The 20057-nt window shown below is 40.2% G+C and overlaps 1 protein-coding gene across 7 annotated transcripts in view; it reads left to right on the top strand.

Annotated features, from left to right (window-relative positions):
• Positions 1-20057, top strand: part of LOC124060217 (protein diaphanous homolog 3-like) — a 146955-nt gene that overhangs the window by 124374 nt on the left and 2524 nt on the right. The gene's annotated exons all lie outside the window — the stretch shown is intronic.

Below are 20057 nucleotides of genomic sequence, written 5' to 3'. Positions count from 1 at the left end.
TCTAAATCAATTTCGTGTTATCTCATAGAATGATATTTCACAGCCTTTTTCCTTTTCCACCATATTCTCGTGATGTACAGTGTGGGCTCAGGAACACGGGCCTCCACTTTGTTGTTCATTGCGACATCAATGCATTTCATGAATTTTTCCATGACTGCAACAGCAATCCCTCGCTCACTCACTCTTTGTATCTCGTCTGTGTCGTACACACACACACACACAGTTTTCCCTCCATCCTGCTCCTATTCCCATGTTGACTAAGATGACAGTTGAAACCACTCCCTAACTGGTTGGCTGTCAAGCACCATTTTGCCCCTGTCATTCAAATGTCTTCACCTGACTATGTCTCGATGTCAAACCATCTCAAATCATTACCTCGAGGTCAGAACTGTTCCATTTCAATTTCAGGATTTCTGAGCGTTTCAGAACATAACTCAATATACAATGACTTAGAAGAATTGAGTCTGAAAAAAGTATTCTATTTAACCAAATAGGTTTCCTTCCTGACCATCCTGTCAATCAAATTATTAGTCCCCATGTAGTGAAAGATATTGTTGAGTACTAAGACCAATGTTGAAAAACCAGCAACAGTAAAGGGGACATAATTAAGTCTTTAACTTATTTCTCTCCCGTGTGTCTCAGACTTCTTCAGCAAATACAAAGAAATCTGCAGTAAAATCATAAAATTTGGAAGCAAAATTTGCATGTTATAAGAACAAAGTCGTATTTTCAAGCAAATGAGAATATGGTAAGGAAGTGACTTTGAGAAAGTTGTTACGTTTTAAAAATAACGTTGTACGGTTATAACGAAATGTAAAGCTGCAATAAAAACTACAAGTTTAATAGAAAAAGCAATTACTCACATTAATAATGAGATGGTGGACCGCAGAGACGGAGGAGTCAGTTCACAGCTCTCTCCCTCCCTCTCCTGTTTGTCAGTGAGCAGTGAGCCATAACCCTTTTTTGACACCAATAACCTGTGTTTTGCTGGCTCTGCACTCGTCAACACAGCTGACTGACGGAAACTCTACTCTAGGCATCGAGTCGCTGTTTCAAGCATTGCCGGTCAGGCTTTTTCTTTTTGTTTTCTTTCGTTGTAACTGATAGGAAGACGTGTTCTCGTGAGGCTTCACATACCAAATATATTCAGCATCATCTGATATCATTAGATAGGTAGGAAGTCGAGCCCAGTAAATTTAGCACTTTTTAAGTATTTACTTGTTGGCAAAGTTTATTCTAAAGTATAAATCTAGCAGATCATCCACCTCCTTCATTTAGCTATTCAAGCGCAAGTTAATAATCTTCGTGATTTTTATCACCTCTCTATGTCTGGAGACTTTGCCTATCAGAAGTCTTTCTGTCATGGTCGCCCAAAATGTCTAAAATGCTATCATGACTCCTTTGCTGGATTGGATTAAGGAGTGGTAGAAACACATTTGTTTTAAAAAAAGGGATGGGGCATTTTCATATGTAACAAATAAATTGAATTGGTGGTCAAACCGCTTTCAAACATAAAAGCAGGAGAAGGAGGAAAAGGGGAGGGAAGGAGAGTTAGATTGATAAATAAGAGATGACAGGAAGGAAGAGGAGAGAGAATAATGTAACAGGGCCAATCACGCCCCAGTGGTTCTACTAATCATGCAAACAAGGTCACTGTCCGACAGAGCCAAACTGGCAGGCTACATGCATGCATCTGAGGCATTGCATTCTCTCTCTCTCTCTCTCTCTCTCTCTCTCATCAATCAGACATACAGGCTGCTGCCCACACACAGGCGTACTGGAACAGAAGAATTATCAATGAACATACAGTACATTGTGTGCACTGTGTTATTTTTTCACATTTGATCAGCTGGGCGACTAACATAAAAAAGGCACTTTTTATGTTGTTCTAACTTCCCATATCTGAGGATTTGCTATTTTTTCTTCAGTTTATATTTATATAAATGTAAGCAAGCCACTTTTTCACTGTTTCCTGAATTAAATAAACCAAGAAGTCAATATGCCCATAAACAAAAATGATCACAGACCTTATTATGAACACTTCATGAGCACCCTCTGAGTTTTGGGTGCCATACACTCCTTTTGCTTTGTATGTGTGTTTTGAGCAAAAAGAGATCTTTCTGAAGTAGATTTGGGGTCTTAATTTATTACTGCTTAGGAGCAGCTTTCATTCCAATCACAGAGTAACTCCAAACTGACTCGGGATTTGCATTTTGTTCATTACACACAGCATAAATGCACGTTTTACTTGGAACCACAGATGACAAATGATGTAAAGCACCTGCTGTTTCAGTTTCATTTTCTCAGCCATGTTTGGAATCTCTCTGTCTCTGTTGCATAGGCACACACACACACACACACAAAAACACGCAGTTATGGCCCTCTTGACAGAGACTCTCATGTTTTCCTGCTGCCCTTAATTGGCCACATTGTGAAGGGAAGACAACGTTGCAGTTTTCAAATGTTAGTGACCATTTTAGTGTGAGGTCCAGTAGAAAATACAAGAGAATAATAGGAGACCCAAGAGGCTCAGGCATCACGTAGAGACTTCACCTTCTTTTTTTATGTCTGGGGCACTACCCAAACAGACACTGTTCAGAGTATATTTGACTGCTGGTTTTTAATAATCCTAAGCAAAGTTAGGACACTAAGCCTTCATGGAGGGGCTTTCATAAATGTGATGAATTAAGTCATTTTGCTGTGTTATTTTCTTCCTCTTCCTTTGATCCTTTGTTGAAAAATTTTCATTTTTACTTCTCAGTCAGTCATTTTTACCATTAGTTCTCTTCCAAGTTTACATTATCTTTTATATTTTCCTCTTCATTTGTGATGTTGCAATAGTGTGAAAGAGTGTTGTGTTTTCTATTTTTAGGATGAGTCCTTGTGAGGTCTTCATGAAAACATCAAGTACCAGCACCTTAAGTTAGTGTAAAAGTGATGCTATCACTGGATGTTTCTTGGAAAATAATGTGATTTAGATTGGTTGTTCAGAGAACAGTTTTCAGTTCAGAAACCATACCTATAATACCGACCAATGAGTTCGACTGTGTGTGGAAGGGTGCCCGCAGCGCCACACAAACGGTTACCTTTGCACCACTGATACAGTGACTAAACAAACAGCGTACTCGTAGCCACAAGTTTGTGATTTCTCACATCGGATTAGTTTAAATCCCAGCTCCTGACATGGTCAACACCCTGATGACAAACTACATAAATGTGAAGAATCATCCATCAGACACAAACACACACACACTGACCTATGTTATCCCAATGCCCCAAAGGTAGAAGCTTTGTATGTGTTTATGGCCTTAAGTGCTGGTGACAGGTGAAAATAAATCCCACTCTCCTTTTCGCCTTCCCTGTGCCTTTTGTGTCTGAGCACCTTTTCCTTCTCCTTTCCTCTGCTTCTGTCTATCATACAACCCTTCTTTCCCTTCTTGCTTGTTCATTTTATCCTAGTTGCTTCCTCTTTCTATACCCTACAATGCCATGTATTCCTCTAGTCGATGCTGTATTTCCCTCTTCCTCCTTGATGCCCTCACCACTGTCACCGGTAAGAACTGGTTGATGAGTCACATTAGTTTTGGCAGTAAACAGTTGTCCCTAGGGCCAGTGGAACCAGCAGCCCTTGACAAACACGTTCACCTATTAAGATATTGTTCATAATGTAGGCCATGATTAAAATCAAAGCTTGCAAATTTCATATTGAACTCAGATTGCAATTACAATTTCTCATTGAAATCGTAAGTTTCTCATCAGTTTTTCAGCACAAACAGTTCTTCACTTCCCATCCACCCATTTGCCCTCTAGTGACAGATGAAGACTTCATGTTCTGCTCCTTGTTCCGAGTATATACAATTTTCAAAGCTCCTGCCACAAAGGTGCTTTGTCTGCTTGATACTGAAATGTCTTTTGCATGAAAGGAAGGGGGTGAGGGAAGAGGAGGAGGAGGGGTAACATGGGAGATGTTGTCAGGATTCTTCACAGTCCTCCTGTATGAAATGCCACCAGTATTTTGAAACAAGGGCCACAGAGGAGGAGACATTAGCATGATGTGTGTCTGTGTATATGCCTATGTCTATGTCTTGGGGCCATTTTACTAATAGGCCTGTGTGCAGCTGTTCTCAAACAGGCCATCTAATCAGGTTATAATGAGATCCAGGTACTTGGGTATAAAGGATTCATAAGCTAGAGCTGTGTATACACTAGATGTCTTGTCCCTGTTGCTATGGTGAGCTGAAAAATGTATGTATATAGTGGGAAGTATATGCATGACTGCATGCAAAAATTAATGCATCATTACAATGACATATACATTTGTGCGTTCAAATGACATCGGACATGCCAGCACGACTCTTGCCTCATTTAAGGAGCTACGAGTTGGTAACAGAAAAGGAAGAAAGATGATTCTTTCCCATAGCCCTTTTTCTCTGGCTTTGTTTGTTTCTTTTTCTTTTTTTTTCTTCGCTTCCCTGTATCTGTGTTTATTCACAGCAGTGAGTTTGTACATGCTGAGTAGAAAACATGATATCTACAAAGATCATGTCTCTCTTTCTTCTCCTTCACCCACCTATGGTAATGAACCATTAGTAGTCACCATCCAGCACCACACAGCCTGTTCCAGTAGGTGTCTGTGTTGATTGCACTGGTTGTGTAAGGCTGGGTGTGCTTGTTTCTCTTACCTCAGCTGAGTATACTGGTCAGACTTTTGTGATCACAACTTGGATTTGGAAAAAAGAAATTTCATACATCTTCTAAACCTTCTATCCTCATTTCAATACCCACGTAAAATAAATACACGTGATACATTTGGTAGACACATCTTCGCAGGAAATGATGCACTATGCGCCTGTGTCTGATGCATACAAGTGAAGCCAGTGGTTAGCAACCAAAACTGCTAGTATATCCTCCAAGAGACAGCATTACACTTGTAGAATGCATATTTGCACTTTTTTGCACAAGTAGTTCTTTGTACAGCGTACAATTAGCTGTACAGTACCTTGTATCTGTAGCTACACACACAAAATGACTAGCTGTGTTTTAATTAAAAAAAATGAATTAAAAACATTCTGTGGCTCAGTGCAAAGTAAGTAGGTAACACAAATAAGTGTTAACGAGTAACTGCATTAAAATATGCTAATGCTACATTTTCAACCATGTCCATCTTCCTATTTTAAGACAGGACCCCTGAGAAAACAGAGTCTGGTTAAAAAATGAGTCACTGTTTTCTAATATGCTTGCTGGCAAAAACGCACCTCAGAAAATTAAGACTTTCTTATCAGATGCGTTGCCATTCGGGAGAATTTGCAATATTTATTAGAGTAAGTATTATGCAAAGTAAAAACAGTGTCGAACTTCTTCTTTTTTTTTTTCATTGTAATCATCCATCTGTAGTAGCTGAACAAGATTATTGTTGCAGACCAGTGTTAAATGTGCTCATGCTGTACACCGGGATAATACCCGAGGATCTTACCGGATATGTAAGCTGGTTCTTCTCTTGTTATCTTCCGTCTGGATTTAGAGATGTCTGATTGTGTCCAGACTCAAGCAATTCCGATAACAATGTAAGCTTGGCCCCCTTGCCAAGTGGTTTGGCAGATATGAAATCAGTGCAAACAACATCTGATTTTTGCATGCCCAGAGCTGTAGCCTAGCATCACAGGCTGACTACTGTAATTGTAGTCATGGATGTTTTTTTTTTTTGTTGTTGTTGTTGTTGTTTTTTTCAGGCCAGGTTTTGCCCGTGTTCTGACTCTTGCCATTAGCTATTGTCCACTCTCTCCCCACATGCTGTGTCTTCATTATTTTAACTCTTGTCTACTGTTTTCTGTTTACTGCATTTCCATGTGTAGGAGGCAGCATTGATTCAAAGGATCTTGCCATACAGTGTAACAGTTTTCTGTTATAGTGTGATTAGTGGTGTCTGCTGGTGTCAGAGAGCGCACTGATACATTTCAATTAAACTACAGGCAATAACACTCCTCAGTAGAATGGCTTTATATTCACAGATTTTCAGTCGATGGTGTAGCCTCACTGGCTAATCTAGTTTGGGTGGAAGGCAGACATCAGCAAAGTCTTGATGAAGTAATTTTCTCGACCGAATGAACATGTTATCAACCCCACAATTAAACAACTTGATTAGTACTGCGTAATCATTTCTGTTGTGGCAAAGTGAAAAACTGTACAATGAAGCTGAACTTCACTGAAGTGTTTAGATGTCACATTTCATAACCTGCATTTAGGTATTAATAGGCCCTTATTACAAACAATTAAATGCATTTTCAAAAATTTTATTTAGTTAGATATTTTCTTCCTATAAGGACTTGTTGCTTGTTAGAACATGATGGAATACTCTCTCTCTCTCTCTCTCTCTCTCTCTCTCTCTCTCTCTCTCTCTCTCTCTCTCTCTCTCTCTCTCTCTCTCTCTCTTTCTGTCTGAAAGCAGAAGTCCAAGTTGTCCATCTCTGCATTTTTACATAATTGCTTCTGCTGGGGTATGTCGTTTCATTTATGAATGTGACTTCTTTTTGGGTTGTGTTTTTCTTTTTACTTTTTACTCTTAGCCTGGTGTTTCAGTAATAAATACCCTGTTTCACACCCCTGTCATATTCCACTAGTTATTATTTGTTGAGCCTTTACCTGTGCAGAACAATTTTTCTTTCCATACGAAAAAAAAAACATGCATTTATGATTGGCGCTTCTCTCTCTCTCTCTCTCTCTCTCTCTCGTTTTTTTTTTTTTTTCCCTTTTCTTACTCTGTAGGTGTATTGAGGTTTATATTTTTCTAAGTTTGTTGTTCTGGGAGTTGTTAGACTTTTGGCTGACTATTACAATGTACTCCCTTGCTAGACTCTTTCTTTCTGTTTAATCATAATAAGGCAGCCACTGTTAAAAGTAACTGTCACTTAACTAACTTTTGAAAGCAGTCAGGAGATACACACACACATTGCTGCCCTGCCCTGCTCTCGCCCCTGTTTTATATCTCCTGTCTGATCGATATGAGCAACAGAAAACAGCACCAAAGCTACCGTGATTGTTCGCAGACAGAGGGTATTACATGCTGTCATGGTGCAGTGTCTTTTTTTTTTTTTTCCTGAAGTTATTTACTTGCTTGTTCCCCTCCCCCCCCCCCCAATTTCTTCTTTGTTCCTGTGTTTGTTTTGCGTGTGTTCGCTGATTGGTGTTGTGATAATTACAAGTAGGATTGTGCTGCTGGCGCTCCTGTATGCTCAGATGTGTCACACTGAGCCATTGTTCTCTTCATTGTGTGATTAAAGAAAACAAACACACATCTAGGTGTTATTTTGTACATCTGACTGTGCCAAATAAATGGCACAGCAGTGCAGGTTTATAATACGGACGAGTATCTCTTTCTTTGATAATCAATGCGTGCCTAGATAAATAGTAAAATATTCCGTGTATATTTTAAGAGGGCTATAATTCAACATAATTTGATTCATACCTGTATTGCTAAAATACCGTGCCATGCCATGTGCAAGAAAGAGTATCTTCACTGTATTTCACAAGAGTGGGATTTGCAGTAAGATGTCAGATATGAAATGTTAATGACAATTACAATTTTAAAATCCCACATCATTTGCTTAAAAAGCTTGCAGTCATCCTTCAGCCTGATAGCTGTTCATTAGTAAAGCGTGTTTATTAGAGGAGCAATGGATCACAACACTCGTAGTTCAGATCATATCACAGTTTTGAGTCACGAACTGGATAATTTTTCAGATTGCCAAAACGGAGCAGCGGGTTTAATTAATTTGAAATGTGCTACTCTGGCTCTGATGTAGCAGCCTTTCTCTGTCTGTAGTCAACGGCATAGATGTATCATAAATATTAATCATGTAGTTTATTTAGTATGTGTTTATGTTATAATGTAGCCATTTTATTATGAGCTTTCGTAGTACATCCATGAGCGCCACTCTGTAGTCTCACTCAATGTCCCGCCCACAACACAATCTGATTGGTTATGCATCACAAGTTGTGGCATGTCACTGAAGGCTACTGTGCTTGACAGGTGATGAAGGACTGGACTTGCTTTGGTGAGAACAGCGCTCTGTGTCAAATGGAAGGCGGCGTGTATTTTCAACATCGCAGTAAACATCCTAATCAGACAGTCTGTTTCTGTGATTACGAGCATGTCAAGTTTCTCGGTTACACCATCGAAAATTCTCAAAGTCGAAGGGATCACGTGCGTGCTGAACCGTGGGGGGTGATCCTGGATCAGCTGCGTTCTGTTGTATCCCCGGTGTTTATGTGTACACTGACTGAACTAATCAGTCTCAGCCCTACGTAACTATTTCAGTATTGGTGCACAGCTCTGCATTTTAAAATCTTTTGGTTGAAGGTGAGGGAAAGCAGTGATGATATGTCACTGTGATACCTCATGAGAAGTTAAGCATTTTATCACAGTTTAATCAGGTTTCACAACTTAATCATAAATGTCCAGCGTTTGTCTTTGTTGTTGCTCTGTATTGCTAAAATCAAAGATAAAATAAATGTCACGTAGGGCAGCAGAATACTAGATTTTTGTTTGTTTGTTGCCCCCCCCCCCCATCCTCTTTGGAACAAGGGGTGGTCAACATATGATCTGAACTCTCACTGAGCTGACAAGACTGGCAGGTACAAGAGAGGGAAACACACAGAGTAAAAGACATTATAAGCAGCTTTTGAAAAAGGGGTATCTCTGTCAGACCAGGCTTTTCTGATACAGAAATGTCTGCATTGATTCAGCTGTGATTCCCTCCCAGCTTTGCCCTGATTCAAGCAGTTTGAATCGATGCAGCTGTATCTTAGACGTTAAGACCAGTGCATCGATTTAGGAAATCGTGACACCCAGTGTGAGTGTGTTTGTGTGTGAAAACGTGTCTTTGCCTTGATTTATTTGAAGGTTCTTATCCAGAAGAAACCTGTGAATGTGGATTTTAAGCATGACCATGTACGACGAAGCAAATTGTCGGAACACCTGCCGTTCCACGTCCGCTTTAAATGTTTCTGTAGGTCAAGTCTAATATGAACACTGAACTAGAAGAGCCATTTATTTGTGTGTAAGGCAGCTACTTTGTCAGCGAGACTGTTTTTCATTTTTTGATTGCTGATGCAGTCATGTATGGATCTGTGCACATTTTTATTTCAAGCCTCTCTTTCCCATAGCTTTCAACATGTTGCAACCTTTCCCTTTTGGTCATGTTTCTTTGTTGGTCATTTACAATATTAATCCAGTCTTTTGTCCACTCAGCCACTGGCTGTGTAGGACGAGACATGGAACATGTCTGGAGCATGGATTGCTATGGGCCCCATGGGAGCCCTGAGAAAGAATGAGATGGATGAGACACTTACAGTAAAGCACTGCACTCTCCCTCAGGCCAGATCTGTTAAGAATGCTTTTGTGCTAAACCATCAATACATGCACAGATATTACACGTCTAATAACAGTGATGGGACTTCAGTCCACTATTGGAAGTTCACCAAAATAATTATTTTTTGCCAACACACACTAAAGAGAGAGAGAGAGAGAGAGAGGTCACTGTTACAGGACACACTCAGCTTAAAAATTATCCCCTGGGTCTTTGCTAACGAGTATGGCGACAAAATGAATCTCCAATATTTAAATCAGTTTCCTCATCTGGAGAGGCCACACACCTCTGTTCGACCCTCTGTTGATTTAAATCAATATGGTCCAATCTCATCAACACCACTGTCCTTGTCCCTCTAACGTCTGTCTTGCAGAGGACTCGGAGTGTGTGATGATCTACAGCTTTCTTTGAGCAGATCCATACCTTGGAGGTGATTGGGTTAATGTGTTCTCCTGAGCCATGATGTGTACAGCCTCTTATTTTACCGCATCATTTGTCTGCTGCATTGATCAGATCGGTTCATTGAATGGGACAAGGCTGACCAACCATGAGTTCTAAGTGCATAAGGAATATGAAAAAGGCATGCAGTTGTCCGCACTGAATGGCTATGTCCTTTTACTTGTGTTTGGCTTGTGTAAATGTGTTATTATATGTTCTTCAGAGAATTGTGTAGACCACTGATGCATGTGTTTTTAATTGCCAGGCCTGTATGAGAGTTAGAGGAAGAGGCCCCTGGACAGAGGCTGAGCTAAACTCAACCATGCTGTCCTGTCACTTAATTTGTTTCCTCTCCGACTGCCTCCCTCGCTCTCCAGTCTTTCTGCTTCTCTCTCTCTCTCTCTCTCTCTCTCTCTCTCTCTGCATTAGTCTGAGTGGTTTTAGCTGACCTTCACTGGGACACAGTCATGATTCAAACTGCATTGGTATGTGACTGAGCTCCAGTGGTTGCAGCAGGAGGGCATAGCAGTATTACCCCCAAAGCACCACGATGCGATGGTGCCATGTGATTTTTGCTTTTTTTTTTCACTGATGACTCACAGAGTTGACTTGATGAGACAGGAGACAGTCCAACATTTACACGCACAAAATACTATTTTCTCGGGAGAACAGTGATGCTAAGGCGGTACCTAACTTTGTCAGCGTGCAAGGCGCAATAAGCGCTTAAAACCCTACAGCCATAGGTTGAGGAATAATGTGTAGTGACTGTGATGTGAACCATCATTTTCTGATGGGTTGTTTTGAAGTCTGGATGCGGACTCACCAGTTGTGGCTCTTTTCTAATTAGAAAATCCAAATTTGTCTCACTTAACTACTTCACTTGTGTTTAACAGCAAACACCACAATCAAGTCTGTGAAAGGTTTTACTTTTAAGCAGCTGCAGGACGTTTTAGGATTGGATAAACAGAATCACAACATTGAAGACATGCTCTACTCATACTCTATGCAAACACTAAAACAGCCCACCTTAGATTTAAGTTCTCTGGTCTTATAGACCACTTTTCACCCTTGGCACACTGGCAGAGTAGCCCTCCCTGTAAAGATCTGCCAGTTTTATTTTGAAGGTATTTTTTGGAGTGATTTATGGGTCAGTTTAATAAATTCTGCCACTTTGTGGGTGGGTGTCCACACACATGCTTCTGCCCACAGGCTTCTGCATGCGTGTGTCATGTTTATTCATCAAAGATTATATCTGAAATCAAGTGGAAGCATAAAATTAGCATATTGTAAATTTCAGTCCCTTTTCGGGTTCCGTGTCAGAAGGTCTGGCTAGAGTCCATATAAATGTTATCATGTTAACTTAAATTTTTGATTCAGTTTATATTTAATTCCGTCATCAGGCACATTCTCTAACATAAACACACTGCTGACAAAAGCTCCACGAATCCACTATGATGCAAAAGTTATAGATCAACTGAAATTCTCCTTTTGACACAATAAATATAATGCTGTAATTGTTATTTTATACCCTTACAAGGCCTGTCCAATGATTTTATTGGCAAAGTGTGCGTGAAGCTCATAAAATAATCACACACACACACACACACAAGTTTATGCCCCACTGTACATGCTGATGTTGATGTTTTTGTTTTTTGTTGTTTTTTTGTTTTTGTTTTGTTTTGTTTTTTTGAGTCAGGATTTCTTTCACCTGACTGAACCTTTGCTATCAGAAGCGTCTTGTCAAATGTCATGCTTTTTTGCTCACATTTTGAGATACAACACCAGATCAGTTTTACCATTAGAAGGAAAGGGACAACCATCTCCACTGTGTGGTGGTGACCCGTGTGGTTCCCTAAGAAGACATGAGGTTGAAGTTCAGTCCAGGGGTGAGAGGTACAGTACCAACAAAGGAAAAAAGAATCATGAGTTCCAGACAGTGAGAGAGAAAAGGGAAGCAAATGAGATAAAGGAGGCAGGAAGATGTGTGCAGTTGTTTGAAGGAAAGAGCAAACCCTTTGTTGATGGAAACAGGCTGGTTACCAGATGGGTTTTGTCAGAGAAAGAGGGGAACAGAGAGAGGGAAATGGTTAAGAGATGGAGGCTGATGTGGCTGTCTGTAATGCGATATGGCAGATGCGATTTTATTTTTAGGACACAAGGCCCCAGAACGATAGGTTTTATAGGGTTTTGAGTGGGTTGATCTTTTTAAATATTCAACTTCAATGAAATATGGAGCATGACTCTGGGCTGTTTGGAATTCATAAGTCTGTTTGGCAGGACTGGCCCTGCATATTGAGAGCTGTCAGACTCGGCCTAAGTGTTAAACACAAGCCCTCAGCTGGCAGTAGTCACAATGGTAAAAAAAAAAAAGTATCTGAGCCTACTACTACAAAAGGGATAAAGAATGGAAGTCTTCCATTGGAGTTTGAAATATTTCATCACTTATTGATGTTAGACAGTGGGCAATTTGTGGCATTATGGGTGTGAAGTGATAACATTACCTCAGTACGGTACGTTTTTTTTGTTTGTTTGTTTTGTTTTTTTAATATAAAATGCTCTCTAACAAAAGCCAAACGTATTTATTGAATGATGTTTAAACGCAAGCAGCAGTACAAGAACTTTGCCTAAATAAAAAAAAAAAAAAATGAAAGTTTTGTGTTTAAATCAGTGGTAAATAAGATTAACATTCTGACCATTTTTAGAATGAAGGACATATTATAGTCATCACAAAAATTACATTAAGGTTTAATACCAATCCCTACTTGTATAAACTGCAAACAAATAGTATGCTGTGCATTAGTTATGTGTGCTACCTGGACAATGCAATGTGTGTTTATTCTTATTAATATGAAATCTTAATGTAGTTTTTTTTTAATTACTTGCAGTCAAGCAAAAAGTCTTTGTAGTAGTATTTGTGTTTATCAGAAAAAAGAAGGTTGAACATGTTTTATGCGTACAGACTGCTTATACAGGTTCTAAATTATGATCTGCATAAACCACTGCAGTCTGTGTGTGTGTGTGTGTGTGTGTGTGTGTGTGAACCACACAGAGGAGTCTCTTGGTTGTGGCCCGCATCTGTTGTATAAACTTCTTCCCAGTCATCCAGTTCATTAATCCATGTTACCAACTGATTGGATGCTGCCAGTGAAATGCTTCTGTCTGTCTGTCTGTCTGTCTGCAGATTGCAGAATTTACGAGTGCGTTTCAGCCAGTGTCTGGAGCCGTGTGAGGGATCAATATTTTACTCTCACAGTGTGACAGGTGTACGCTGCCGTAGAAAGCGGCTGATAGAAACCCTTAGTTAGTGCGAAGCCACTGAGGGGAAATACATATGCATTAGACTATGACTGCTGGGGATATTTACCAGCAGTAACCAACACAAACAACAACAGGTAGCAGAGCCTGAAACCAAGACATGTTTAATTCATGCCAGAGGCAGCAGAACACACCAGCTGTACACCTGTATCTCAGAAATAGCCAGTGCTTATTAGGCTGTGTATTTGTGTGTGTTTACTTCTACGCATTGATGTGTGTCTGTCAGGCTGTCTCGCTGTATTTGTGTCTGATGTCTGCTTTCATGAATGTGTGAGTGGGTGTGGGAGACTGAAAGAAAGTGGAAGATAGACAGAGACCCCAGAAAGCGATGCTGTCCCTGTATGAGGAAACATTCTCAGTCCATTACCCTGCATGTAGATATAATTAGAGTAAAGCAGGAGTAAGAGCCCGGGCTGCTACCACCATCTGCCAGGTGTATTTCCTCTTTGTAATACAAGTGGACAGATTTGTTTATATTATAAAGGATCATGCCTGTTTTTGCTTGTTTTACCCCATTTATTACAGATTGCATATTTGTTTTCTTGCTGACCATTGCCTAAAGTACAGCATGTTTTTTTAGATATATGAATGCATTTAACAACTTGCAGATATGTAAAGATCACTAAAGATGGCTAATTTACAACAATAGCAGTTGAAAGCAAATCATTATTTCTGCAAGATCAATTTTCTAAGCTGAAAACAAATATTAATTTAACTTTTATTCATTTTTTCACTTTTTTTGTTAATGTTCTCCAATATTTCATTAAAGTTTTTCATTTTTTGAACAATATCAAAAGTCGGGGCTGAGGTAATCACCCTGAATGACACATTTTCAACGTATATCTGAGAAGCTGGAGTTTTGTATCTACTACAGTATAAATGTAGTCTGTCTATTGAATTTATTGAAGATGGCCGGTCTGTTAAACAACCACCTCCTAAAAAGTCCACTTTCATAAATTTGTCACCATACCAATGCTAAAGACGTCTTGGTTAACGTCATATCGCTATCATCAGACAGTGAGAAGCAGATTACGCGGTCCATAAAAACAGAAGCTTTGTATCGTTTCTTTTAATTGAATTCTAAATGGAACATCGTGTGCAGTGTGAGCCAGTAGTGTGTTGGGTATCAGTATGTGTGGCGGAGAACTGGGCTTGCTTTTGAGGCATTGTTAGACGCACCAAGGCGTGCTAACGCAATGTCATGCTTGGCTGCAGCTCACAGTGGCTGGGGTTCACGCTGAGCGGCAGAAGACTTGAGGGACATCCAGCTCAGCCCTTTCACATCCTCCATGTCGCCCTTTTTGGTCTGAAGCAGCAAACCACCCCTGACACTCCTACCCACTCCCTGCTCACTCCTTCATGTACACTTGATTGTAATATGACTCAATCATGTCTGCCTAAGTGTGGCAGGTGAAACATGTTCACATGTCTTTATGAGTGTGTCCCTTACGTACACGTTTGTGCCTGTGCAAAGATCATTGCCTTGTCCAGTAATATTTATGCTGATGTTTACTATGGATTTGTTTGCAGGTGAGTCATAGGGGGTGACCTATAAATGTCAAAGAACTGCCCCCTTTCTCTCTTGTGTACCGGCTCCATCTACTATGTTCTTAGATTTCCTCCAAGGATGTGCTCATCACCCTCACATTGGTTTTATTTTTGTCATAGCTTTTACACTTGAAATTAGAGGTGATTTTTATCTCCCATACATGAAAAATTATTCTTTTGTGTGGAAGCATTACTCAGAAAACGTGTTTTTCTGAAATTTGAGCAATTTCAAATGAACTAAAGTGAAGTGGTGATGTGAAGGGCCATTACTGTTTTTATAAGATGCTCAATTTTTAATGATAGAAAACAGAGAAAAGCAGCAAATTGTCACAGTCTTCACAAGCCTGAACCTGAGAATGTTTGGCTTTCTTTTATCTGATAAACTGACGATCAAAATGTTTGCTGTTGTATTTTCGGTCGATCCACCAATTGGTTGTTTGTTTCAGACAACCAGCTGTTAGCTTAAACCAAAACTTTCAGAAATACATGTCATTTAGTACCAAATATTGATGTGGTAGGGAAAAAAATCATTATAATAAGGCCAAAATAAAATCTCGTCAGCCCAGATCACGCAGTACGACGCATCCATTTAAAAGGCTTCCAAATGATGTTGCTCTTCCACTAACAGTGTGATCCATTCTTCTGTGCTTCAACAAAGATATTCTGAGTTGTTAAATATGGGAGAGCAGAGACAGAAGAGGAGGGAGTCAAATCACAGCTCAACAAAGGGAAACGCTTTGAAATGCATTAGAGCAGGACAGGCTTCAGTTACCTATAACAGTGCTGGTTTTCACATTACCCACAGGGATTGTTAAAGTGCTCTTTCAACAATCCATCCCCATACCTCCTCTTTTTTCTCTCTTCTTCTGACTCCTTATTGTTCCCTCTCTTTTTTTGTACTCTGCTTTTTTTTGTGTCATCCAAATCGCAATCATTGCGCCAAAATCATGCCGCTGTCTTGAAGCTGTTTGTTCTGTCCTTCTTGTCATCTTCTCCCTCATCATTCCATTCTTCCTCTGCTGTCCTCCTTCCACTCTCCTCTCAGTGCTTGTTGCCTCTCCTCATTTTAATCCCGTCTGCTGTTTTTCTGTGTGACAGAGAAGCTAGACAGACGGCTCTGCACACACACACACACACACACACACACACACACACACACACACACACACACACACACACTTGCAGTTAACTACAGCGACAAAGCAAGGGACAAACCTTCAATGACTGGTGTGTTGCCAGGTAATGGTCTTTAATTACAGCCCGCCTAATGCACACGGGCAAACTAGCAAGCTGTCTGCTGGCTTTTCCCTTTTACAAGACTCACTGGGGGGGACCCTGGGGTGGCATCACACACATTTATGACACTGTACATTTTCCTTTATTTAATGTAGCTGTTCTTTCATATATTCAATAAATCAGTCTCATGCTCACATAGACAGATCCTTGCAGTTGTTTTATCTGTTGTCTGACCTCAGTAGAAATGTACAGTCATACACTATAGGAGAGGATGTATGAATAAGCCACATTGGCTGCTACGATGAGATAATACAGATTTTCAATTTATTCTGGCAGATTTTTGGAGAAAACAATTAATCAAAAAATAATTCTCCGATTAATTGACAATGAGAATGTTGTTTACTGTACAACATACTCGTACAGAAAAAGCAGACAGCACAACAAATTTTTAAAATAATGCTTGGCACCAAAGGTTGAAGACACTATATTGAATAAACTATATTGAGCTATGCTGAAATTTGCTTTTCTGACATTTTGTAGAGCAAATGATTAATCTGAACATGCAGTATAATCCATAGCTTAATTGAGACTTAATGCAATCAACTGTATTTCCAGCTCCAGTTTTGCACAAAATATAATTGGATGTGCTCTACATATGACCTGTTTCTCATGCAGTAACGTGGACCCTGATGTTCCACTTGATGGAGGAAAAAAAAAACAGAAAAGGCCAAATAGTCATCATTAGATAGAACATGCAGCAAACTGCCAAGCCAGCTAGCTGTGTCGTGATTTATGGCTTGTTTGATCTTGCTAACTTCAACTTGTTGTGTCAGTCACTCCGCAGAGAGAAAAAGTCACTTCACTGTCTATATTTTTGTGAGTCTGCATGACTACTCTCTTCTTAAAGTGATCAAATACTGCAAACTTCATAAGAGTGGAGAGAAGGGGAGGGAGTGAGAGATGAGAGGGAAGGCTCATCTGCATCCGTATTTGAAGTGGCAAATGCAAATGGACCAAATGATCTGACAAGAGGAAAATGTGAATTCCTCTCTGCAGCTATTTGCAGATAGTGAAAAAAAAGAAACACTCAATTTTTTTCTATTGGACAGGCTTTTTTTACATTCCTACAAAATGCCACTCTGTCAGACACTTAATAAACCACCATGGTTCCATCTTGAAATTCCAGATGATATTCTCAAACTGTTCAGAGCAGCTAATAGTCTGTTTTGTTTGAGATTTTACTTGTCTCCTGCTGCAAAACAGCCAGCGTCAGTAGCTGGTTAAAAGGCTGTGGGCTGGGAGACTTGCAGTTTAAAGACTCATTCTTCAGCAAAGCTGAGAGCAAGAGACACAACAAGCGCTGTCTGCCAGCTCTTTTATCATTGTTTTTCAGTGTTTTTTCTTCTTCAATCTGCCGTCCAGCAAAGTAAAGGACAGCAGCAGACTGAGGGCTGTGATAGAGTGGTAGTTTAGCAGAATCGTATTGTGTTCATGTTTTACAGACATTGGAAAATACCAGTCTCCAGGCTCTCTCATCTGTTGACTGTTCCCCAGTCTCTTAACAGCCCTTCATGTAGATGAGTTTATTGTCAACCACAACGATGGCAGGCAGTGTAGATTTCACAGCCCGGGAAAGAAAAAGACAGGCAAGCATTGCTGCAGTTCTGACTTACTGAGGCTTCCTGCCTCAGCCTGCCTGCCTGCTAACTTCTCAAAAACTTCAAGAGAGCAGAAGAGGGGAGGGGTGAGAGAGATGAGTAAAAGCTCATCTGCATCAGTCGAAGCAGCAAATATAAATGGAGCAAATGATCTTACATGAGGAAATGTGAACTCCTTTCTGCTGCTATTTGCAGTTGGAATAAAGAAATACCTTTCACACTATGTTCTAATATAGGACAGGGACAGCTTTCCAATGAACTGCTATCACGTGGAGGTGTAAAGATAAACTGCTAGGTGTCTGAAAATCAATACAGGAGTGTGAGATGTTACACGATACACAGACCAAAATCCAAATCCTATACAAAAATTCACAAATGATTAGGTTCTGTCATTGGCAGAAGTTCACTGTGACAAGAAATACTGCATGCAAAACATGCAACAGCACCCTAATATCTTTCACAGTGGTGGCACCAGCTTAATCTTTTAAGAGCACAACATCCTGCAAGAACAATAAAGTGCGGTCAGAAACAGGAGCAGTGACCCTGAGGCAAGCCAACATCAAAGCTAGCAATACCAACTAACAACACTAACTATCTCCTCCTGGTCAGAGACAGTGACTGAAGCAATAAGCTGTTTTATTTACAAGGACATGCACAAATGTAGTGTTGGTCGAAGCGCTAGATTTAGATGAATGACGGTGACCCTCAATATGCAGATGCCACAAACTGAAGTGAAAAATGCATCCTGTCTGGTGATAGTCCAAACATCTTATTGGGAACTCAGCCAGTTTTATACGTGGTGTGCTTACAGTCCCTGTGGACCGCTACTCTTATGAATGTATTTTGTGGCCCCATAGGGCACTATGTGAAATCTCTTTAACTGCCTCAAGTGATGTCACCAGAGTCGGTGTCGGCTGGGGCTAGAGATGTCTGAAGGAAGTGAACTTACCAGGCATCTTTAGTCCACTCCTTATCTCTGTGTGAGGCTTGAGGCTCTGATCTAACTGTTGGCGTGGCTAGTTGCATTGTGGGTAATTTGGGCGTCACACTTTTACAAGGAAGAGGAATGTACAGAAAGGCACAATAGCTCTGATGAGAAAAATGTCAGAAAATGTTTTTAATCTATTGAAAATTAAGTTTAATCAGAATTCTAACATACTGATTTTGTGTATCTGCAGTTCCTGCATCAGATTGCTTATGTATTGAAATCTGTATTAAATTGACATTGAGGGGATAAATGCACTCTCCTGCCATCAGAGCAGGTGTTCACCATTTTTTTTTCTTTGAAATCAACCCATTTTCCTCTAAAACCAGTGTCAGCCCTTGGTTAAAGGAGTTCAACCTGTAAGATGAGACGCGTTTTACATCTCTCAGACGTGTTTTACAGCTCAGACGAAAGCATATGTTGAGAAGCTGGCGAGGCTTCAAAGGAAGGGGCAGCTAGGTGTCACAGGCGGGCAGAGTGAGAAGAAACTCAACTTGCCAGCACTTTGATCATGTTCACCAGTAAAGGCCAGTGCCCTGTTAGGAAGAAAAGAAGTACACTTTTGGATAAGAGGTCTTGAAGTGTGTTTTTTTTTTTTAAATCTATTTTTGAAGTGTAAATTTACATGTATTGATATAATACTTTGTATTTCTCACAGCATGTGATTTTCATATATAATCATGAAGGGTTCATGCAGAGCATACAATCTTTAAATGATAAATTCTTAAATAAGCCTCCATTCAAAGATGCACATATTTGATTTTTTTCTGATGTTTGATAATACCCGGTTGCTTGTCCTTTTCCTTTTCTCACCAAGAAGACAGAAGCGGCATGGCTTTCAAATTTCAACATGAGTGCAACCAAGATATTAAAATGCAAATTGCTGATACCACAAATGATAATTTTCTCAACATCAGTGTTGAATGTGTGAGTGTGTTATTTGAAAAAGAAGGGTGTGTTTATGGGGCATTTTTGTGGTAGAGCAGAAAAACAGGCATGGGGGGGGGGGTAGATGACAGGTTTTTAGAGGGAGGAGAAAGGGACAGGATAGGGGAGTGTGGGGCACAAGGATCGACAGCAGGGTATAATTGTCATCTTTAACAACTGAGACTGCCACAACAGGAAGAGAGAGCAGAAAGGGTGAGATAATGAGGGGAGACTGGATTTTCAGCTGTGGTAAATGTTCAGTCACAGCAGCAAGGCCACACATTCTACTCATTTCATCCTTTTAAAATCCCCCACTGACTCTTGTTTGCCTAACAAGTCTTTGTGTGAATGTGCCTCTGTGCGTGTGCTTATATATGCGTGTGTGACTGTTGGCTTTCTTTACTTAATTTTGCAGTCAGTTCCGTCTTGTCTGTTCTTTTTCCTCCTTTTATCCTTATTTATTTGTCAGAGGTTGTGTTCAGGGACGTTCCTTGTCATTCGTCGGCGCGGCCCATAAAACACACTGTCATGACTGACTGGCCACGCTCCAAACTCATTACCGATTGGCTGACAGAGCGGGTCGCT

This window comes from Scatophagus argus, chromosome 1 (assembly GCF_020382885.2).
Source record: "Scatophagus argus isolate fScaArg1 chromosome 1, fScaArg1.pri, whole genome shotgun sequence".
NCBI lineage: Eukaryota > Metazoa > Chordata > Actinopteri > Scatophagidae > Scatophagus > Scatophagus argus.
The sequence above is the reverse complement of the archived record's forward strand: the minus strand, read 5'-3'. Positions and strand labels throughout refer to the sequence as shown.